This window comes from Myotis yumanensis, unplaced genomic scaffold (assembly GCF_028538775.1).
Source record: "Myotis yumanensis isolate MYYU_CA2020_CCGP unplaced genomic scaffold, mMyoYum1.0.hap1 SCAF_8, whole genome shotgun sequence".
NCBI lineage: Eukaryota > Metazoa > Chordata > Mammalia > Chiroptera > Vespertilionidae > Myotis > Myotis yumanensis.
Window position 1 is genome coordinate 58,777,368 of NW_027223759.1, and position 25,017 is coordinate 58,802,384.

Here is a 25,017-nt window from a genome sequence, read left to right on the forward strand (position 1 = left end):
GTTCACAAAAGCCTATGGAGTCATTAAATGACTGTATCGTGGCTTCTGTTGGCCACTGAGCAGCTGTGAGATTCTGCAGGTTGGACAAGCATAACTTGATCAAACCAAAAAACCAAAAGCAGAAAAGAGAGAAAGGTATTTTATCGTCAGAGATGTTTTCACCCCTTGGTTTCCATTACAAATAATGACTTTCATTGCTCTTCACATTGACATTTCTTTCAGCCCAGCCTATAACTGAGATAGTTCCAGCATTTTTCATACTTAAGCAAGTCCAGTAAGCTGACAATAAACATTGATGTCACAACCAAGGGCAGAAAGAATAGCTCATTACTTGAATAACTTTGGATAATTCAGCAGGGACACCTGCACAACAGTTATATCCTAATTTATAAATCATTAGACAGAGGCTATACACTCTTTTAAAAAAATGTCTCCTCACAGTAGCAACTGCACAACAGAGGAGACAGAAAGGAGGAATGTGGTTTTTGTTAAACACCTAGTTTGTATACACTGGGTTTGAAGCTAAATATTTTCACTTGTTTCTATCCAGACTCATATGTTCTCACTTTAAGGCAAAGAAAGTGAGGCTGTAGAAGAAAAAGACACTTGTCCAAATCCAGTACTTAAAAACTGAAAGCCGGAAGCAAGATGGCGGCGATATAGGCAGACGCGTCCCAGGTCTTGTCCCGGAGCAAACGGAGTAAGCAGCTGAAACTAATAACACCCACCCCGAATTGGCAAATTTACTCAGCTGGTGAGACGGCTTGCAGCCTGGAAGGGCAGACCTCCCCTGGAAAGGTTAAAAACCAGGGATCTGGGCAGGAAAGTTTGCCAGACCTGAGCCCAGAGGGTCGGAGGGAGACCGCATGGCAGACAGCCGCGTCTCTTGGGACAGACACAGACCCTGACCAGGGTAAGGAGTTCCGCGGGTTTGCTGGCGCCAGGAGATTTGAGATTTGGATTTTGTGATTGCGGAGAACTGAGACTAAAGGGGGCATCCTGAGGAACTGATCAGACCGTGCAGTGCCCATAAGAGAGGAGCGTTTCCCAGACCATGCAGTGCTGTGCCTGGTACGTTGTGCCTTGCTCTGTTGTATTTTGTGCCTTTAAATCAACGCAGCAGATCCAAGCAACAGCAGCCCCCTGATCACCACAGCCTCCTGATCACCACAGCCTCCTGATCACCACACCCTCTGTCTGTGGAACAGCAACTGTACGTGAAGCCTCCCCCCACCAGCCAGAAGAGCCAACACAGCTGTGAACAACACCCACCAGAGGAGCTGCTGCCAACTGGAAAGCAGCTGCTACCGCAACCGTCTGAGCAGCAACCACAACCCAAGGAGCCCCTGCCACCCAGGGAGCAGCCACTGAACACCTCAACATCTACATATGTCAGCGAGATCAAACATGGGTAGGCAAAGAAACCCCCAAAGGAAAGAAAAGGAGGACTCGCCAGAAAAGCAGCTAAGTGAGACAGAGATATGCAACATGACGGAAAAAGAATTCAGAATAAGGTTCCTAGAGTACATGCACCACATGTTCAAGAAGCAAGAAGAAACAGATGAAAAACTCAACTACTTATGCAAGAAGCTAGAAGAAACAGATGAAAAAATCAACAACTTAAGTAAGTCCCAAGAAGAAATGAAGAGTGACATAGCTTCAATAAAAAACTCCATTGAAAGTATCAACAGTAGACTGGGAGAAGCGGAGGACCGAATTAGTGAATTAGAAGACAAGGAAGCAAAACACACTCAAACTGTACGGCAAATGGAGAAAAAAATTAAAAGACAGGAGGAGAGCCTAAGGGAGCTTTGGGACAACATGAAACGAAACAACATACGAATAATAGGGGTGCCAGAACAACAGAAAGATGAACATGGATTAGAAAACCTATTCGAAGAAATAATATCAGAAAACTTCCCTGAGGTGGGGAAGAAAAAAGTCACACAAGCCCAGAGAGTCCCAAACAAGGTGAACCCGAAAAGACCCACACCAAGACACATCATAATTACCATGGCAAATGTTCAGGATAAAGAGAGAATCTTACAGGCTGCAAGAGAGAGACGGAAAGTAACATACAAGGGATCTCCCATTAGATTATCAAATGATTTCTCAACAGAAACACATCAGGCCAGAAAAGAATGGACGGAAATCTACAAAGTGATGCAAAGCAAAGGACTGAATCCAAGAATACTCTATCCAGCAAGGCTATCATTCAAAATTGAAGGGGAAATAAGAAGCTTCACAGACAAAAAAGGGCTAAGGGAGTTTATCACCACCAAGCCAGCCATGCAAGAAATGCTAAAGGGACTGGTGTAAAAAGAAGAAATATCAAGCTCAGAAAGAAAACAGCCACACACACACACACAAAAAGAAATGGCTACAAACAAATACCTTTCAATAATAACTTTAAATGTAAATGGACTAAATGCTCCAACCAAAAGACATCGAGTGGCTGAATGGATAAAAAAACATGACCCATACATCTGCTGTCTACAAGAGACCCACCTCATTAGAAGGGACTCACACAGACTGAAAGTGAAGGGATGGAAAAATATCTTTCACGCAAATGGAAAGGAAAAGAAAGCTGGGGTAGCAATACTTATATCTGACAAAGTACATCTCAAAGTGAAGGCCATAACCAGAGATAAGGAAGGCCACTTCATAATACTAAAGGGATCAATACAACAAGAAGATATAACCCTGGTAAACATATATGCACCCAATGCAGGAGCACCCACATACATAAGAAAACTTCTGGAAGATATCAGGGGAGAGATCGACAACAATACAATCATAGTAGGGGACTTTAATACACCACTGACATCACTGGATAAATCCGCTAGACAAAAACTCAGCAAAGAAACAGCAATCCTAAATGACTCACTAGATCAGATGGACTTAATTGACATCTTCAGAACACTTCACCCCACAGCTGCGGAATATACATTCCTCTCAGGTGCTCATGGGACATATTCAAAAATAGACCACATATTGGGTCACAAGCAAAGTCTCCACAAATTCAAGAAGATTGAAATCATAAAAAGCTTCTTCACAGACCACGATGGCATAATGTTAGAAATAAACTACAATAAAAACAACCCAAAATACTCAAACACTTGGAAGCTGAATAGCATGTTATTAAATATTGATTGGGTTACCGATGACATCAAAGAAGAAATTAAAAACATCCTGGACACTAATGACAATGAAAACACAACAATCCAAAACCTCTGGGACACAATGAAAGCAGTCCTGAGAGGGAAGTTTATAGCTCTACAGGCCTATCTCAAAAAACAAGAAAAAATGGTAGTCAATCATCTAACTCTACAACTCAAAGAATTAGAAAGAGAGCAACAAGAAAACCCCAGAGTGAGCAGAAGGAAGGAGATAATAAAGATTAGAGCAGAAATCAATGAAATAGAGACCAAAAAAACAATACAGAAAATCAATGAAACCAAGAGCTGGTTCTTTGAAAGGATAAACAAGATTGACAAACCCCTAGCCAGGCTCACCAAGAAGCAAAGAGAGAGGTCCCAAATAAACCAAATCAGAAATGATAGAGGCGAAATAACAACAGACCCCACAGAAATACAAATGATTGTTAAACAATACTACGAGCAACTCTACTCCAACAAACTGGACAACCTGGAGGAAATGGACAAATTCCTAGAAAAATACAACATTCCAAAACTCAATCAGGAAGAATCTAAAAACCTCAATAGGCCAATAACTATGGAAGAAATTGAAGCAGTCATCAGAAAGCTTCCAGCAAACAAAAGCCCAGGGCCAGACGGCTTCACAGGGGAGTTCTACCAAACATTCAAGGAAGAACTAAAACCTACCCTCCTCAGACTACTACAAAAAATTCAAGAGGAAGGAACGCTTCCAAGCTCATTCTATGAAGCCAGCATCACCCTAATACCAAAACCAGGTAAAGACATCACAATGAAAGAGAATTACAGGCCAATATCCCTCATGAACATAGATGCCAAAATCCTCAACAAAATCTTAGCAAATCGGATCCAGCAGTACATCAGAAGGATCATACACCATGACCAAGTAGGATTCATCCCAGAGATGCAAGGATGGTACAACATCCGTAAATCAATAAATGTGATACATCACATAAACAAATTGAAAGAAAAAAACCACATGGTCATATCAATTGATGCAGAAAAAGCATTCGACAAAATCCAACACCCATTTTTGATAAAAACTCTCAGAAAGGTGGGAATAGAAGAATCATACCTCAACATAATAAAAGCCATATATGACAGGCCCACTGCCAACATCATACTCAATGGACAAAAACTAACACCATTTCCCCTAAGAACAGGAACAAGACAGGGATGCCCACTCTCACCACTCCTGTTCAAAATAGTACTGGAAGTATTAGCCATTGCAATTAGGCAAGAAGAAGGAATAAAAGGCATCCAAATTGGAAAAGAGGAAGTAAAACTGTCCTTATTTGCAGATGACATGATATTATACATACAAAACCCTAGAGACTCCATCAAAAAGCTACTAGACTTAATACATGAATTTGGCAATGTAGCAGGATACAAAATTAACCCCAAGAAATCTGAGGCATTTCTATACACCAACAGTGAACTTTCAGAAAGGGAGATCAGAAAAACAATCCCATTTACCATCGCACCAAAAAAATTAAGATACCTAGGAATAAACTTAACTAAAGAGGTTAAAGACCTCTACTCAGAAAACTACAGGACGTTGAAAAAAGAGATAGAGGAAGACATAAACAGATGGAAGAACATACCATGTTCTTGGATTGGTAGAATCAACATCATTAAAATGTCCATACTACCCAAAGCAATCTATACATTCAACGCACTTCCCATTAAAATACCAATGGCCTTCTTCAAAGATCTAGAACGAACTCTCCAAAAATTCATCTGGAATAAAAAAAGACCCCGAATAGCTGCAACGATCCTGAGAAAGAACAAAGTAGGTGGGATCTCAATGCCAGATATCAAGCTGTATTACAAAGCCACTGTTCTCAAAACTGCCTGGTACTGGCACAAGAACAGACATATAGATCAGTGGAATAGAATAGAGAGTCCAGAAATTAGCCCGAACCAATATGCTCAATTAATTTTTGACAAAGGAGGCATGAACATACAATGGAGCCAAGATAGTCTCTTCAATAAATGGTGTTGGGAAAATTGGACAGACATATGCAAGAAAATGAAACTAGACCACCAACTTACACCATACACAAGAATAAACTCAAAATGGATAAAGGACTTAAATGTACGACAGGAAACCATAAAAATTCTAGAAGAATACAAAGGCAACAAAATCTCAGACATATGCCAAAACAATTTCTTCACTGATACAGCTCCTAGGGCAGTTGAAACTAAAGAGAAACTGAACAAATGGGACTACATCAAAATAAAAAGCTTCTGCACAGCAAAAGAAACCATCAACAAAACAACAAGAAAACCCACCTCGTGGGAAAACATATTTGCCAACGTCATATCGGATAAGGGCTTAATCTCCAAAATTTATAGGGAACTCATACAACTTAACAAAAAGAAGATAAACAATCCAATCAAAAAATGGGCAAAGGATCTAAATAGACACCTTTCAAAAGAGGACATTCAGAAAGCCAAGAGACATATGAAAACATGCTCAAAGTCACTAATCATCCGAGAGATGCAAATCAAAACAACAATGAGGTACCATCTCACACCTGTCAGAATGGCCATCATCAACAAATCAACAAACGACAAGTGCTGGAGAGGATGTGGAGAAAAAGGAACACTTGTGCACTGCTGGTGGGAATGCAGACTGGTGCAGCCACTATGGAAGGCAGTATGGAGGTTCCTCAAAAAATTGGAAATGGAACTCCCATTTGACCCTGTGATCCCACTACTAGGAATATATCCCAAGAAACCAGAAACACCTATCAGAAAGGATATATGCACCCAGATGTTCATAGCAGCACAATTCACCATAGCTAAGATCTGGAAACAGCCTAAGTGCCCATCAGTAGATGAATGGATTAGAAAACTGTGGTACATCTACACGATGGAATACTATGCTGCTGTTAAAAAGAAGGAACTCCTACCATTTGCAACATCATGGATGGAACTGGAGAGCATTATGCTAAGTGAAACAAGCCAGTCAATGAAGGAAAAATACCACATGATCTCACTCATTCATGGATAATAAAGACCATTACAATCTTTTGAACAATAATAGATACAGAGGCAGAGCTGCCTCAAACTGATTGTCAAACTGCAGTGGGAAGGCCAGAGAGAGTTGGGGGGCAGGAGGGAGGGGAGTAAGAGATCAACCGAAGGACTTGTATGCATGCATATAAGCATAACTAATGGACATAAGACACTGGGGGGTAAGGGAGGGTAGTGGTTTGTCAAGGGCGGGGTGGGGGAAAAAAAAAAAATAAAAAAAAAAAAAATAAAAAAAAAAAAAAAACCAAAAAAAAAAAAACTGAAAGCCAGAGCCAGGGTTTGATTCTCACAGTTTCCCAATATACAGCGTGGAGCAAAAGTAGGCTTACAGTTGTTCATATGGAAAATAATAAAACAATTAATAAATAATTATACAATAATAAACTCTGCTTCATGTACTCACTACTGTAAATCTACTTTTGTTCCACCCCATGCAAACTCCTACCATGCCACACTTGTTTTTAGAAACAAACAAACAAAAAATACTAGCTTCCCTCTTCTCTGTAACTGATTCTCCTTCTGTGTTTCATCCCCTTGGTGTTTTCCATAGCAGCTGGGCAGACCCTGAGGTTGGCTGAGCACCTACTTCCTAATCTTCAGCTCTTCCTCTTGTAAGGAAAGTCTATGCCACTCTGGGTCCCAAAATAGGCAATCCATGGCTACAGAAGGTCACGACTACCTCAGATCCTTCAGACTACCAACAGCAGAATACATAGCCGAAATGAACACCTATTCGTGTTGGTCAGAAACCACTTAAAAAGGACAAAAGCACATGGACACATAGAGGAAATCTAATGGGAGTCAAAGATTCCTCCTTCTTCTCCAAACTGCACTAGGTTCTAAGCCTTATTAGGTAGCCACAAGAAAGAGACTACATTCATTCTGGTAGCAGAATATGAAACAAATTATAAAGGTATACTCTAAGACAGTTAAGTTTTTAATAACTAGGCAAAATTCTCAAAAAATTGATTATCAGACATTCGAGTTCCCAAGTTACAAATATAAGTATATGGGGCAGGAGACAGGACAGGTATTTTCATTATGTGACTTTATTTTATCATCACCACAGCTCTGCAAAGCCTTGGAATTGTGCTCATGTTACAGATGAAGAGACTAAGGCTTGGAGAAATTAAATAACTGGCCTGAGCCAATAATTCATATCAAAATGGAGAATTATCTGAAATTTCCAGCAGACCACCTGCAAGACACAGTCCCCCATCCCCTACCCACTCTACCCCATCCCGTACTCACCCCATTCTTTCTCTAAGCCAAATAGCTTAAAGCTTCCAGCCCTCTGAATAAGCAGTGGAAGTTACTTATAGTATGTTCAAGTCAATATCCAAAGCCATGTAATGGCCAGATTTAGAAAGGATCTTATCCAATTTGATTACCAATTTATTTTCTCTTTCTGATACGATTTTCCCTAGTAAACCTAGAGAGTGAAGTCCTTCCTACTATTTTCCTCTGAATACTACTTGACAGTTTATATATAAGACCTTATTTGTCTTATATACACCAACAACTCCTGAATATAGGAGATACTGGCTATAGGAGATGTCTTTTCTGTTAAAAAAAAACCCAAAAACAACAACAACAAACAAACAAAAAAAGGAAACCAAGTTCCAAAGAGGTGAACTGGCTTTTGCCGGAAGCACTTTTGTAAATAAATGACTATCCGGTCTTCTAATGTGTAGTATAGAACTCCCTTATTATAAATGACTGCCTCCCTATCTTCAGCCAATCTTAATTTCTCTATAGGGTTCATTATTTATACACAATTGGTAAAACTGATCCTCTCCCAAATGCCCCTATTCCTAAAAGCACTGTTACTGAATTAACAAACATTTCTAATAGATAAAACATTTGCTATTTGATACATAATATTAAAGACACTTCTACCTCACACTGAAGTAGAACAGAGCCTCACAAAGCAATTTCGTCAGGGCACATATTCATTTCTAATTATTGCTGTAATAAATTACCACAAACTTAGTGGCTTAAATCAACACAGATTCATCTTACATGTCTGAAGGTCAGAAGTATAACACCAAGATATTGGGAGGACTGAGTTTATTCTAAGGGCTTTTGGGAGACTACATTGCTTCACTTTTCAAGCCTCTATAAATTACCTACATTCCTTGGCTTGTGGCCACAGCAGTCTAGCCTCTATTTCAATTAGTTACAACTCTTCATCTGCCTCCCACTTCCATGTTTCACCTATAAATCCTCATGATGACACTGGGTCCATTTGGATAATCCAGGGTAATATCTTCATCTCAAATCTTTAATTTATACATCAGCAGATTTTTGTTAGGTAAGGTAACATATTCACAGGTTCTGAGGATTATAACATGGACAACTTTGAGAGTCCATTTTTCTGTCTACCACAAAACTTAAATTCAAAAATGAAAGTATCATAAATAATCACATGTTATATAATTGTCACAGGCTTTAATAAAATCATTTCAAGAAATTAAAAGAAATAATCTGATTCACAATGAGTGGTAAAAACTTAAAGTATTCCCAATGAAATCTATTACATAACAAAAACTCCTCCACAAATGTTTAAAGCCACAAACTAAAATAAAATTGTTATAGAACACATTTCTCATAAAAGCTTATATCCAAAATAATCAAAGAATGCCTACAAATCAATAAATAATAGGTACTTGAATAGGAAATCAAGTAACTAATAATATTATGAGAAAAAGTTATATTTGACTAGAATCGGGAAAATATAAATGAAAATAATGACAGTGACAGTTCTAAGTCACTAGACTGGCCAAAAATTTAAGAACCTAATTACACTGAGTATAATTTAGGATATGTTTTTTATAGAGTTCATGAATATAGTTGGTAAAAGTACAAACTGAAGTAGTGCTTCGGAGAGGAATTTGGCAATGTGTTACAGTACATAGAAATTCTGTCACTATGCATTCTCTACCATCCAGCATTTCTTCTAACAGTTCTTTAGTCTTGCAAAACACTATCTTATCTAAAGAAATTTCTACCTTTTCCTCTTCTGGGGTCGGTGACTTGAGGCATTCACCATGGTGCAGCATTTGACATACTGTCAGAGGCTCTCCTGCAACACAATCTCTAACAAAAAAGGGCTGTCCTGAACCCCTGGTCCTAGAATTGGTTACCTTTATACCAAGAAGGTTGGGAAAGCACCAAAATCTGCAAGTGGCATGTGCCCAGGCCGACTTCTCAGAGTTTGTGCTGTGAGACCTAACGTTCTAATGAGGTTGTCTAAAATGAAAAAAACATGGCAGCAGGACCTACGGTAGACCCACATGTACAAAATGTGTCTGTAACAGGATCAAGTGTGCTTTCTTTATTGGGGAGCAGAAAATCATTGTGAAAATATTGAAGGCACAAGCACAGAGTCAGAAAGCTAAATAAAATTTAAAAAGAAGCTTTTTTGAGTAACAAAATCAATTAAAAAGCAAAAAAAAAAAATAAGAGAGAGAGAGAAGCTTCTAAAATGCTATTCAGTTCAGCAAGAGCTTATCGTACTTATAATTGGAAACAATCTATCAGTAAAATACTGATGAAAGAATTTTTTTTCCATACCATGAAAGACTTTAGAGCTGTTAAATGCATGAGTAAAATCTCAGGTTTCAAAACATACAATAAAGTTAACAATAAAAACAAATTGAAAATTATATAATTTACCTACATTTTTAAGAGAGAAAAATCAACATTCATTTTTATGAATGCATACAAATCCTATATAATAAAAGCTTAATATGCTAGGTGTCCAGTCATCCAGTTGGCCATTCAACCAATCAAAGCATAATATGCTAATGATATGCTAAGGCCACTCAACTGCTCCCTATGACGTGCACTGACCACCAGGGAGCAGACAGTCAACTGGTGGACCAGTCCCTATAACATGCACTGACCACAGGGGGAAGATGCTCCGACCAGTAGGTTAGCTTGCTGCTGGGGTCTGGCCTATTAGGACTAAGCAAGACAGGCCAGACACACCCTGGACTCCTCCTACAGTCCCTCCCCAGCTGGCCAACATCCCACGTCCCTCCCCAGCCCTGACCTTGCACTGGTGGGGTCCCTCAGCCTGGCCTGCACCCTCTTGCAATCTGGGACCCCTCAGGGGATGTCAGAGAGCCTGTTTCAGCCCGACAGAGGAACGACTGGTCGCTATGATGTGCACTAACCACCAGGGGGCAGACGCTCAACACAGAAGCTGCTTCCTGGTGGTCAGTGCGCTCCCACAAGGGGAGCGCCACTCAGCCAAGACAGGCTCGTGGCTGGTGAGCGCAGCAGTGGTGGCGGGAGCCTCTCTCTCCTCCACAGCAGCCTCGCCTGCCTCTGCTGTAGCACTAGGATGTGTGACTAACGGCTTAGGTCTGATCCCCCGGGGAGCAGGCCTAAACCAGCAGGTGGACATCCCCCAAGGGCTCCTGTACTACAAGAGGGCACAGGCTGGGCTGAGGGACCCCTCCTCCCCCCCACACACACACACCGAGTACACGAATTTCATGCACCAGGCCTCTAGTATGAAAATAAAAACTGTGCAAGGTATTAATACATGTCATTTCAGAATAAAAATGTCCTTGGGGGAGGGGAAAAAGTGAAAAGAAAATTAGATCTTAGTGATTTGTGTTTTTAAAACACAAAATCTGTAATGAATATTCCCAAATATAAACAACTCTTACATTTTGAAAAATGGGTACACAAATGTTTCTGCTTATCCATATGTTTGAAATATTTTGTAAATAAAATTAAATTGAATTAAAATCCAAACAAAGAAGGCCTTTTGGTTATATTGCAAAAAGAACCAACTTAAAGGGCAAATAAGTAAGCTTCTAGAACTGCACTGATATAAAAAGTGCAACATCCTTCTGGTGTGTCTGAGATAATCCTCAGTCCAAACACTAGACTGAGATGTCCATTCAACTGTACAAAGTACTAAGAATTGACATTACCCAGCATTGTGAGTTTGTTCTGAGGTTCAGTTCAATTCCACATAAACCTGTACTTTACAGCTGTGAGATGCACTCTGGGTTGGCTACAGACATGAACATTACAAAAGGGCATTTCATGGAAGGATTAGAAGCACCATCTGTTCATGAGTCAGCAAAACCAGAAAATTTCCATCATCCATTAGAATCTTTTGCTTATGAAACTTGTTTTACTGTTGTGAGAGGTTTCTAGGGCAAACCCAGAAGTCCAATCAACAGTGGAAGCTGCAAACTTGAAATCACTAAGCATAATGCCCTTAAAGGAAAAGCTGAAAAAAAAAAGAGCTATTAAGACAAATACTTGAAAAGCACCCAATTTCTTTAAATTGGACTCCTGTGTAATTAAACTGTCCTCATGTATATTAAGTTTTTTATTTAATCCAAAAAGAGGATCAGTATTTGTTTCAGGTTAAAAAATAAGCTTTCTCTCTTACCACATTCTATCTTTTGTTCAATATTGCAATTCACCCAGGACATCCAACATTAGTATGCAAATGTACCTGGTTTAGGCACAGCTTTTACATAAAGACCTTGTGTGCTTTATGGTTTTACTTTGCATTGAATTGCATTTAATCTGCCACTTCTCTGGAAGTCCATCATTGGTATAAATTCTGAACAATGTTGCTTATCAAGTATCATTTTCACCACATTAAGAACAATTCTTGTTCTGGAATTCTGAGGAAATTCTACCCAAAGTACTCAGCCTAAACATAGAAAATAATTGTCAGGAGATTAAGAAACCTTACATAGTCAATGTTCAATAAGATTGAAACATTAGTCTTATTTAGATTGAAACAGTCAGTATTCCCCTAATTTTAAGGGCAGAATTTTTAAAGATGCCATCAAAATCAAAGATTAAAATTACGCTTACAAATAGAGAGAAGTACCTGAATCATTTTTCTTCTTCACACTATATAATAAGATCTCATGTGGAGGGAAAATAAGCCAAATGTGCACATTCCTAAATCTGGGAGATATAGAGAAGAATATAGGAGGGAAAAATGTAAGAGTTTACTCGATTGAGTGAGAATTGTATGTTAAGCTCTATTCCTACTTTTGATAGTCTAGAAGCACTGTTTCTGATAAGGGAAACAGCCTGAAGCAGCTGCCGCAATTCTAAACCTTCCTCCCCCAAATATTCACTTATTATACTTCTCTACTGTTCACAAATACAAAATCAGCAGCTTTCCTTAGTTGCTTATCTAGGAAGAAGTGGGGGAGAGAGAGAGAGAGAGAGAGAGAGAGAGAACATTCTGATGCTTTCAAATATGTCTTAATTTATAATATGTCATCTATTAATGTGTTGTATTTCACTATGAAAAACCCACACTTGCCGTGAAAATACTTACATAATACTTTGATGTTTAGAAGTACCTTTTAAATTCATTATTAATGTATTTCTAATGGCCTGTGAAGTAACTGTCATTATTTTTCTTTTTACCTATTTAACTTGGAAGGATACAGAGGCCTAAAGATGTTGTGTCATTTTTCCAAGATCATACAGTTCCCCAGAGTAAATCAGAGTCGAAATCCTCCCACATATATCTTGTGCTGTTACCACTATAAGTTTCTTGGATATTAAAATTCACAAATTTACTTTTGTCCTAAATTTTAAAGTAAACTGAAAAGAAAGAGCTTTGTTCTCTTATAGCACATAGCACATTTAATGAAAGTACCACTATGAATATAGAAGTACTTATAGCACCAGTTTTATAGAACTCTAATATATAGATTTCCAATATATTTAAAAATGTGAATTTTTTTATATCCACTGAATTATCAAGCAGGAATTATAATTACTAGTAGGCTAGAGTATATTAGTGCTTAAGTACATAAAATGGTGATGTTTTAAAAATAAAATAACACATAAAGTGGTTAAGATAGAACTTTGCATATAGGAAAGTTAATATATATGACAATTGCTACAATCATCATCATTATTATTTATATACATAGGTGATAGCTAACTCTCTTTGGTACTGGTATTAAGTCCTACTGTATGTATACAATGTGAAAAATGAACAGAAGGTATAGTATAAAATAAATTCTATATAAAAATATAAACCTGCCTATATAAAATATAAATTCTATATAAAAAGTAAAAAATATAAAATCTAGGAACTATAATGTAAAAATACTACAGACCATCAGAATAAAAGTGAAAAATGTCCTTAAAGTGACATATTTTGGGGCAAATGGTATGGAAGGACAATAGTATATTTGAAACACAGAAGAATTACGGTGATGCTGGCCTCATAGGAAGTGTTCCTTCCTCTTGAATTTTTTGGAATAGCTTGAGGAGTAAAGGTGTTAGTTCTTCTTTGAATATTTGTTAAAACTCCCCTGTGAATCTGTCCAGACCAGGGCTTTTGTTTGTTGTTGTTGTTGTTGTTACTGCTTCAACTTCACCAGTAGTGCTCAGCCTATTCAGGTTTTCTGATTCTTCTTGATTGAGTTTTAGAAGGTTGTATTTTTCTAGGCCAGTAACTACTGATGAAATCGAAGCAGAAAACCAAATGATTCCCTGAGACACAGCACCAACCAAGTTGCAAGCCCATCCCAGCTGTGATTCGACTTTATCAAAAATCTCTCAAGACAAATGGCATCTGCCCTATACCTGTTACTAAGTGGCCCCAGGCTCAGCACTAGCAGTAGCCAGCCTTGGTTCACAGCTTGACCTTTCCTGGGCATCTCCAAATCCAGCACAAGCAACAGCCATCTGCAGATTGCTTTGTCATATCAGCCCAATTTTAATCAGCACCATGCCATGTTGTTTCAAAATGGCTTTATGCTGCTATTAATCAACATTACTACAATTCATTTATGGAGGAGTATAATTGATTTAACTTGCATTGAAACCAACAGGGAGATGGTCATATTGTTGTCCTTTGACCTCATAATTATAGTTTTAGCAGTCCATGACAAAGAAATATTTCAATAGTTCAAAAGGGCTTGCTAAAAAAAACAACAAAAATACATGGTCATTACATTATAATTCATTAGACAAAATTTGTGTCCAGTAAGAGAGCATTTAGGGTCATCATCTGAGGTCAATAACAATACCAAACAAATAAGATTGCTCTCTTAGGAAAATAACTGGTACATATTCTTTTTTTGGCCTCACATGATCTCCCTCCTATGTCTGCATGCCCTATTTCCTCTTTTTATGACATCAGTCATGGAGCAGCAGGGTCCATCCATGATCTAATTTTTAACTTACCCCTTTAAAGACAGTCATGTTCTGAGGTGTTGTGGGTTAATTAGGACTTCAACATATGAATTTAGAGGCAGGGGCGTGTCAACCTATGACATCTATTAAAATTATTTTGTACTCATTTAAAGAAATGTAGGTTTTGTATTTCAATTAATTCCTTTTTATAAGGATCCATACAAGTGAAATGCCTTGATGCTATCTTGAGTGCAGAATAAAAAATATTTTGGAATACAGAAAAAACATCTTGGTGTACTCAAATTGAGATTGCTTTGCTTTTAAAGTGTACTATTATCATTATAAAAATATTACAACAAAAATCAGCAATTTTTCCTTGCAATAACTAATTAGGAAATGTGATTGGAAAAAAAACAAATTTATTCATAATAACAACACAAACTACCACATAAACTACAAAATCCATATGAGTAAACATAAGAAGGAATGTGGAAGATACAAAAAAAGTATGAAGCTTTATAGAAGAATATAAAAAACATGAAGAAAAGTAGAGACATGTTTTCAGTTAAAGCAATCTCAATTTGATTACACTAAAACGTTCTTTGCCTGAAAAACAATCAAGGAAAATCTACACTAATAAAAGAGAAACATGGTAATTAGCGTACAACCGCTACCCTTTTCACTGGCTAATCAGTGAGTATATGCAAATTAACTGTCAGCCAAGATGGCGGCCAGCAGCCAGGCAGCTGGAAGCGAACATGAGGCTTGCTTGCTTCAGTGAAGGAGGACTCCAACATTTCCTGCCTGCCTTGCCAGCCTCTGAGCTGGCAGTTTGAAACTTTGTAACAAATATAGAAGCTAAACAAAACCCCAGAAACCAGCCTTCAGCCGCCGGGATCTCAGAGCTGGAGTTATACATTGTTTCGATTATAGAACGCAAACAAACCAGATACCAGTTTTCTGCAGCCAAGGCCTCAGAGCTAGAGCCAGAGCTAAAGCTGGCCCAGAATAAAAAAAAAGAAAAGAAAAAAAGGAGCGATTGGGAGCTTCAGTCAATCACCAGCCTGAAGGCAGCCCTCAGCCCCTCACACAGGCACCCCAGTGGGGACCCCCACCCTGAAGGGTGTGTGACCAGCTGCAAACAGCCATCATCCCCTCATCCAGGCTGGCCAGGCACCCCAGTGGGGACCCCCACCCTGATCCAGGACACCCTTCAGGGCAAACCAGCCTGCCCCCAGGCCACTATCCTATATAGTGAAAGGGTAATATGCCTCCCAGCACCGGGATCAGTAGAGCCGCGAGGCCTCCTGGCAGCGGATCAGCATGACAGGGGGCAGCGCCCAAACCCCCTGATCGGCCCTGCGACTCTGTGTGTGACAGGGTGCGGCACCCTAACGCCCCCCCACCCCCACAGGCCCTGCTCTGTGTGTGACAGGGTAGAGCCATAACCTCCCCATCGGCCCTGCCCTGAGTGTGACAGTGGCGGCGCCCCAACCCCCTGATTGGCCCTGCTCTGTGGGTGATAGAGGGCGGCGCCCCAACCCCCTGATCCGCCCTGCTCTGTGTGTGACAGGGGACGGTGCCCTAACTCCCCTATCAGCCCTACTCTGTGCGTGACGGGGGGAGCCCCCCAACCCCCTGATGGGCCCTGCTCTGTGCGTGACAGGGGGCAGCGCCCCAACCCCCTGATTGGCCCTGCTCTGTGCGTGACAGGGGGTGGCACTGCAACCTCCCCATTAACCCTGCCTTGAGTGTGACAGGGGGCGGTGCCCCAACCCCCCAATCGGCCCTACTCTGTGAGTGACAGGGAGGAGCTCCTCAACCCCCAGATCGGCCCTGCTCTGTGCATGACGGGGGGAGCCCCCCAACCCCCTGATGGGCCCTGCTCTGTGCGTGACAGGGGGCAGCGCCCCAACCCCCTGATTGGCCCTGCTCTGTGCGTGACAGGGGGTGGCACTGCAACCTCCCCATTAACCCTGCCTTGAGTGTGACAGGGGGCGGTGCCCCAACCCCCCCAATCGGCCCTACTCTGTGAGTGACAGGGAGGAGCTCCTCAACCCCAAGATCGGCCCTGCTCTGTGCATGATGGGGGGAGCTCCCCAACCCCCTGATCGGCCCTGCTCTGTGCGTGACAGGGGGCAGCGCCCCAACCACCTGATTGGCCCTGCTCTGTGTGTGACAAGGGGTGGCGCCGCAACCTCCCCATCAACCCTGCCTTGAGTGTGAGAGGGGGCAGTGCCCCAACCCCCCAATTGGCCCTACCCTGAGCGTGACTGGGGGTGGCATCGCAACCTCACAATCCACCCCGCTCTGTGCATGACAGGGGGCGGCGCCCCAACTCCCCAATCAGCCCTGCTCTGAGCCCGACCAGGGGCTGCACCTAGGGATTGGGCCTGCCCTCTGCCACCCAGGAGCAGGCCTAAGCCAGCAGGTCGTTATCTCCCGAGGGGTCCCAGACTGTGAGAGGGCACAGGCCGGACTGAGGGACCACTCCCTTCCCCCCCGAGTGCACAAATTTTTGTGCACCGGGCCTCTAGTATCTACACTAATAAAACAGAAACATGGTAATTAGCGTACGACCGCTACCCTTCCCATTGGCTAATCAGCATATCCTTATGCAAATTAACTGTCAGCCAAGATGGCGGCCGGCAGCCAGGCAGCTGGAAGCGAACATGAGGCTTGCTTGCTCCAGTGACTGCAGACTCCAACGATCCCCGCCTCACTTGCCGGCCTCTGAGCTGGCAGTTTGAAACATTCTAACAAATATAGAAGGCTGGGATCTCAGAGCTGGAGTTATATATTGTTTCGATTATAGAACGCTCAGCAGTGGAAGCCTCAGAGCTAGAGCCAGAGCTAAAGCTGGCCCAGAATAAAATAAAAAAAAGAGAAAAAAAGGAGCGGTTGGGAGCTTCAGTCAACAACCACCAGCCTGAAAGCAGCCCTCAGCTCCTCACCCAGACTGGCCAGGCACCCCAGTGGGGACCCCCACCCTGAAGGGTGTGTGACCAGCTGCAAACAGCCATCATCCCCTCATCCAGGCTGGCCAGGCACCCCAGTGGGGACCCCCACCCTGATCCAGGACACCCTTCAGGGCAAACCAGCCTGCCCCCAGGCCTCTATCCTATATAGTGAAAGTGTAATATGCCTCCCAGCACCGGGATCAGCGGAGCCGCGAGGCCTCCTGGCACCGGATCAGCGTGACAGGGGGCAGCGTCCAAACCCCCTGATCGCCCTGCAGCTCTGTGTGTGACAGGGTGCGGCGCCCCAACCCCTCTCCCCCCACAGGCCCTGCTCTGTGTGTGACAGGGTAGAGCCATAACCTCCCCATCGGCTCTGCCCTGAGTGTGACAGTGGCGGCGCCCCAACCCCCTGATTGGCCCTGCTCTGTGGGTGATAGAGGGCGGTGCCCCAACCCCCTGATCCGCCCTGCTCTGTGTGTGACAGGGGACGGTGCCCTAACTCCCTTATCAGCCCTACTCTGTGCGTGACGGGGGGAGCCCCCCAACCCCCTGATGGGCCCTGCTCTGTGCGTGACAGGGGGCAGCGCCCCAACCCGCTGATTGGCCCTGCTCTGTGCGTGACAGGGGGTGGCACTGCAACCTCCCCATCAACCCTGCCTTGAGTGTGACAGGGGGCGGTGCCCCAACCCCCCAATCGGCCCTACCCTGAGTGTGACTGAGGGTGGCATCACAACCTCCCAATCCGCCCTGCTCTGTGCATGACAGGGGGCGGCGCCCCAACTCCCCAATCAGCCCTGCTCTGAGCCCGACCAGGGGCTGCACCTAGGGATTGGGCCTGCCCTCTGCCACCCAGGAGCAGGCCTAAGACAGCAGGTCGTTATCTCCTGAGGGGTCCCAGACTGCGAGAGGGCACAGGCCGGGCTGAGGGACCTCCCTCCCCCCCCGAGTGCACAAATTTTTGTGCACCGGGCCTCTAGTTAATAATAAAGCTTAGATTGAAATGCCACATATTTGGGAAAATTATAAAATAAAGTTTTAAATACCCTAAATTAAAAATGGTAATTAGGAAATATTTTTATATTTAATGAAAACTGTATTATCCAAATTTGTGAGATGGAGTTATACCTTTTCTTAGAAGGAAGTTTGTACCTTAGAGGAAAATTTATAGCATATATCTAAAAAGAAAAAAGGTTGAATGTCAACAGGCTAAACTTTTATCTTAAAAAATTAGAAAAATGAATATCCATCCAAATAATGAAGTTTTTAGCCATTATCTACATTAATAAAAGTATAATATGCTAATTAGACCAGATGACCTTCCAGAAGAAGCCAGGGCAGTGAGGGAAGCCCGGGTCCCAGATGCCAGAGGGAAGCTGGTGTTGGCAGCTGGGGGAAGGAAGGCCTACTCTTGCACGAATTTCATGCATCAGGCCTCTAGTAATGATCATATATGCAAATTTCAATTTGCCAAGTCCCAAATACAGATTTTCAAAATTTGTTTGATGAAAAATAATTCCTTATCACTGAAGTAAAAACTGAAAAACAGTTATTTCTGACTAGAAAATATATGCAATTATGATTCCAGTTATCACTCTTGATACACAACTTACACTCTTTTTCATTCTATCCATGATCTATAAAAAAAAGAACTGTGATGAAGGGGAAGCTAGCAAAAGCCTCCTATTAATAACAAATCCACAAGGGTAAATCAAAGCCATGTCTTTAGTTCTATCTTATGATAAAGTTGTATAAGAGGCACAAGGAGCTATGAGATTGAAGATAAACTGGTCAACTAGTGTTTTTGTTGTTATTATTTATGTGCTTGTCTATTTGTTTATCTAAAGCTGATATGAAATAAAGGTATTATAGCATGATTCAGAACCTATTCCAATAATTGGTATAATTTCAAGATAAGAATTTATGGAAAGTCATATGTAAAGAATTCTAATCAGTTTAGAACAAGTTACCACTGTATTAAGTAGCAACAAAACATTAAATTTGTAAAAGTTCCATGTCTTACCCAAAAGTTTGTTCAGTATAGATATTTTAGTTATATTATCAATAATTATTACTAAAATACTATAATGAATTAGCAAACCTTATGACCAAACCTTATAGATATTGAAGCTAACATGAAGACTTTGCTAATTAATTACCTGATTAATTACTTAAACATAATTGTGTTTAAATAAAATATAAAGGATTTATTTACATGGAACTATCCAATTCACATGTTTCCCATAATATTTATATAGTTCTATTGTTTAATATTGTTCAAAGGGAAAATGTGAGTAAAAGATAACTTCTGAAAATGTCACATCTTAATTGAAGAGCATAATTTTCACAATTTTGTGTCTATACATAGGTAGGTGAATGGATATTTATTTAGCGTTAATATATACTCACCAACACTTTCTCAAAAATAACCTGTTCTCATTTTACAGATGAGAGAAATAAATATCAGAGTAGTCATGTTACTTTTCCAAAACTATGAAACAAAGTGATAAAACCAGTAATTCATGCATAGTTTAAAGTACAGAAGAGCAAAAGACAAAATATCTCAGATTACAACCCTCTAAGATGAGTGATATTCTTGTAGAGTTCAATGATCAGAAGTTCTGTCTGTGCAATATTATGACAATCAGATGCAACCAAAAAAGGTTTTGCTTATTTATTCACAACATGCCAATGGAATGTTGAGAATGACAGAGAAATGGGATACCATACTAGGGATTAGCAAGCTAACTACATTCATGACCACAATAAAGCAGATCTCCTGAGACTTTTGAGCAAATCCAGCCTTTTATGGACATGTACATGAGCCTATTACAAAAAGATATCTGAGAAAACTAATTTTGGGGGAGTCACTTGGTATCAACTACATATATCTGAAAGGTCTCTTACTTGTCAGTGAATCTATTATTTAGTGTTCAGTGGCTAAATTTCCAAATGATGATTTGTACAAAATTAATATCCTCTATAATAACTGCTTGACCTCTGTGTTGACACAATTCACCCCAAAATTCCCCATTCCAACCAAAAATAAAAGCAGCAATCCGGTTTATGTACACATCTGGTAACTTTTAAAAATGAAATGAGAATGGTCCCTGCTAATCTACACTAATAAAAGACAAACATGCAAATTGACTGTACCTTTGCTACACCCTAAGCCACGCCCACCAGCCCATCAGAGTGACTATATGCAAATTAACCCAACCAAGATGGCAGCTGGCAGCCACAGAGCTGGAGCAAGCAGGAGGCTTGGTTGCCCCAATGATGGAGGAAGTCAAGCTTCCTCTCTGCCGCGGCTGGCTCTGAGCTCCACCCAAAGCACAAAGTTTTAATTATAGAAGGTAAATAAACCCCAGATACCTGCTTTCAGCCGGCCGTGGCCACGGAGCTGGAGCTTAGGTTGCCCCTGGCGATGGATGAAGCCAAGCTTCCCTCCCGCCCCACCTGGCCGGCTCTGAGCTCTTCTCAAAGCTACAAAGTTTCAATTATAGAAGGTAAATAAATCCCAGAATAAAAAATAAAAAATAAAAAAAGGAGAGGCTGGGAGCTTCCATCGCCGGGGGGCTTGGCCAGCCTGAAAAAGGCCCTCAGCCCCTCACCCAGACTGGCCAGGCACCCCAGTGGGCACCCCCCACCCTAAAGGGGGTGTGGCCAGCCTGAAAACAGCCATCAGCCCCTCACCCAGGCTGGCCAAACCTTCATGGGGTGAGGGTCCCCACTGGGGGGGGGGGCTTGACCAGCCTGCAAACAGCCATCAACCCCTCACCCAGACTGGCCAGGCACCCCAGTGGGGACCCCAACCCTGAAGGGAGAGTGACCAGCTGCAAACAGCCATCAGCCCCTCACCCAGGCTGGCCAGGCACCCCAGGAGGACCCCCACCCTGATCTGCGACACCCTTCAGGGCAAACCAGCTGGCCCCCACACATGCATCAGGCCTCTATCCTATATAATAAAAGGGTAATATGCAAATTGACCCTAACAGCAGAATGACTGGGAATGACTGGTCACTATGACACACACTGACCACCAGGGGGCAGATGCTCAATGCAGGAGCTGTCCCCTGGTGGTCAGTGGGCTCCCACAGTGGGAGCTCCTCAGCCACAAGCCAGGCTGATGGCTGCCAGCACAGCGGTGGTGGCGGGAGCCTCTCCCGCCTCCTCAGCAGTGCTAAGGATGTCCGACTACAGCTTAGGTCTGCTCCTGCTGGTAAGTGGACATTCCCCGAGGGCTGCCAGGTTGCCAGAGGGATGTCTGACTGCCAGCTTGGGCCTGATCCCCCAGGGAGTGGGCCTAAGCCAGCAGGTGGACATCCTCCGAGGGGTCCCAGACTGCAAGAGGGCATAGGCCAGGCTGAGGGACCACCCCCCTGAGTGCACAAATTTTTGTGCACCGGGCCTCTAGTCTATAATAATAAAAGAGTAATATGCTAATTAGACCGGACAGCAGAACGATCTTCTGGTCCAGACAACCTTCTGGAACGACCAGTGGGCAGGGGCAGGGCCAGCTATGGCGGTCCCAGCACCCCACCCCCTTCCACAGAGGCAGTGGGAGAGGCCGCAGTGCGGGCCTGGTCCTGGTCTGGGGTCGCCCCTTCCGCAGAGGTGGCAGGGGAGGCCATGGTGTGGGTCTGGTCCTGGACCCAGTGCCACCCCTTCTGCAGAGGCAGTTGCAGAGGCAGTGGTGCGGGCCTGGACTGGGTCCTGACACCACGCCTTCTACAAAGGTGGGGGGGGCAGGGGACGGCATGGTCCCAGAGCCTCCACAGAGGCTGGATGGGGTGTGACTGTGGTGCCTCAACCTCCCACAGCCCCTCCCCCATCAGCCTGGCCCCAGATCACACACCCACCAGTGGGCAGGGGGCGGGGCCAGGGCTAAAAAGCAGCAAGCCCGGCTTCTGGTTGAGCCACACTCCCTCCCCACCCCCAACTCAGCCAGAAGCCAGGTTCACGGCTGGCGAGTGCAGCGGAGGTGGCGTGAGCCTCTCCTGCCTCCGTGGCAGGCGGGCGGTAAGGAGAAAGGGGTCCTGAACTGCGAGATCCCCAGACTGGGAGATGGATATCTGAGTTCCAGCTTAGGCCAGATCCCCGGGGGTCCTGGAATTTGAGAGGGCACAAGCCAGGCTGAGGGCTGCCCCCCCCCCCCCCCCCGGGCCCTGTGGATGAATTTCGTGCACCAGGCCTCTAGTCCTATATAATAAAATTATAATATGCTAAGTGTCAACCACTTGACCAGTTGCTATGACATGCATTGACTACCAGGGGGCAGATGCTATAACCGATAAGTTAGCTTGCTGCTGGGGTCTGGCAGATTAGGACTGGGCTAGAGGGCCAAACATGCCCTGGAGCCCTCCTGTGGTCCCTCCCCAGCCAGCAGGCCCCCATCAGGACTGAGCAAGATGACCCTGATTGGCCCCAACCAGGCTGAGAGACCCCACCCATGCATGAATTCATGCACCAGGCCTCTAGTATCAAATAATGAAAATATTAAAAGTTCTATATTGCAATGAGTCTAGTCAGCTGAATTTTGCAAAGTGCTTTGCAAGCCACTTCATTTATCACCATCATGCTAAGGAAAAGTCAAGTAGCTGACAGATAATTGTTACCATATCCATAACTGTAGTACATTTACCAAATGTCTAATCTCCTGAGATCACATGAAATAATTTATGTTTCCTAGTATGTCTATCAGTCTTCTCCCTGACAGTTTTAGCTAAAATAAAAGAAAAATCTGGATTTTATTACTGCTTCTTGAACGTGTAAGCTATTACCTAGTCTAATTTCCTCATATATCTGAAAGAAGAAACTATAGACTTCTAAACAACTTGTTGATCACTGTATGACTGATAATTTTCAGTTTACTCACATTTATTCTAAACTAGATCTTACCATTGAATGGGTTTGGTTTGAAGGCATGGGACAAAGGGCACAAGGCATCTTAGAAATATCACATAGAATTGCTCCCTCGCTTGCTCTCTCTAGACAATAACATTCTCCACAACAATTTGAAATAAAAAAATAGCCTGTAACAAAGAACCACATGTAACTTTCTTTTCGTTTTTAAAAAGGACAGTCAACTGCCCTGGCCAGTGTGGCTCACTTGGCAGAGCATCTTCCAGTGCACTGAAAGTTCACTGGATCAGTTCCTGGGCAGGGCACATGCCAGGTTGCAGGTTTGGCCCCCAGGTGGGGTGCATACAGGAGGCAACAAATTGATGTTTCTTTCTACATGTCTCTCTCTCTCTCTCTCTCTCTCCCTCCCTCCCTCCCTCCTTACAATCAATAAAAGTTAAATAAATACAAAGCTCCCTATCCTATCTAATAAAAGAGAAACATGGTAATTAGCCATAACTTCGCTACCCTTCCCATTGGCTAATCAGGGCGATATGCAAATTAACTGCCAACCAAGATGGTCTCACTGCCCCTGTGTCAAGTGGAGCCACTAGGCCTCCCAGCACCGGGACCAGCAGAGCCGTGTGGCCTCCTAGCACCGGGATCAGTGGAGCCTCGAGGCCTCCTGGCCCCTGGAGCAGCGTGACAGGGGGCAGCGCCCAAACCCCGATTGCCCTGCGGCTCTGTGTGTGACAGGGGGCGGGCCACAAACTCCCTATCCGCCGTGCTCTGTTTGTGACAGGGGAAGGTGCCCCAACCCCCTGATCGGCCCTGCTCTGTGCCTGATAGGGGGAGCTCCCCAAACCCCTGGTCGGCCCTTCTCTGTGTGTGACAGGGTGCGGCGCCCCAACCTCCCCATTGGCCCTGCTCTGTGTGTGACGGGGGGGGGAGTGCCCCAACCCCCTGATCGGCCCTGCTCTGTGGGTGACAGGGGAGCTCCCCAACCCCCTGATCGGCCCTGCTCTGTGTGTGACAGGGTATAAAGCCCCAACCCCCCGATGGGCCCTGCTCTGTGCGTGACAGCGGTTGGCTCCGCAACCTCCCCATCGACCCTGCCTTGAGTGTGACAGGGGGCGGCGCCCCAACCCCCCAATCTGCCCTACCCTGAGCGTGACTGAGGTGGCATCGCAACCTCCCGATCCGCCCTGCTCTGTGCATGACAGGGGGCGGCGCCCCAACTCCCCAATCAACCCTGCTCTGAGCCTGACCAGGGGCTGCACCTAGGGATTGGGCCTGCCCTCTGCCACCCTGGAGCGGGCCTAAGCCAGCAGGTTGTTATCTCCTGAGGGGTCCCAGACTGTGAGAGGGCACAAGCGGGGCTGAGGGACACCCCCCCCCGCCAGTGCACAAATTTTTGTGCACCTGGCCTCTAGTCCTATATAATAAAGGAGTAATATGCAAATTGACCCTAACAGTGGAATGACCGGGAACGACCGGTCACTATGATGCACACTGACCACTAGGGGGCAGACGCTCAACGCAGGAGCTGCCTCCTGGTGGTCAGTGTGCTTCCAGACGACTCATGGCTGGCCAGCGCAGCAGTGGTGGTGAGAACCTCTCCGCAGCAGTGCTAAGAATGTCCGACTAATGGCTTATGTCCGATCCGCCAGGGAGCGGGCCTAAGCCAGCCGGTGGACATCCCCCGAGGGGTCCCGGACTGTGAGAGGGCACAAGCCAGGCTGAGGGACACACCCCCCCCCCCCCCCCCCCCCGCCCGAGTGCATGAATTTTCATGCACCAGGCCTCTGGTTTAAAAATAATAATAAAAATAAAAATAAAAG

The 25,017-nt window shown here is 43.7% G+C and overlaps 1 protein-coding gene and 1 pseudogene across 4 annotated transcripts in view; one reads left to right on the top strand and one right to left on the bottom strand.

Moving 5' to 3' along the window:
• Positions 1 to 25,017, bottom strand: part of KCNJ3 (potassium inwardly rectifying channel subfamily J member 3) — a 214,437-nt gene that overhangs the window by 136,297 nt on the left and 53,123 nt on the right. The gene's annotated exons all lie outside the window — the stretch shown is intronic.
• Positions 9,269 to 9,623, top strand: LOC139015688 (large ribosomal subunit protein eL34-like; annotated as a pseudogene).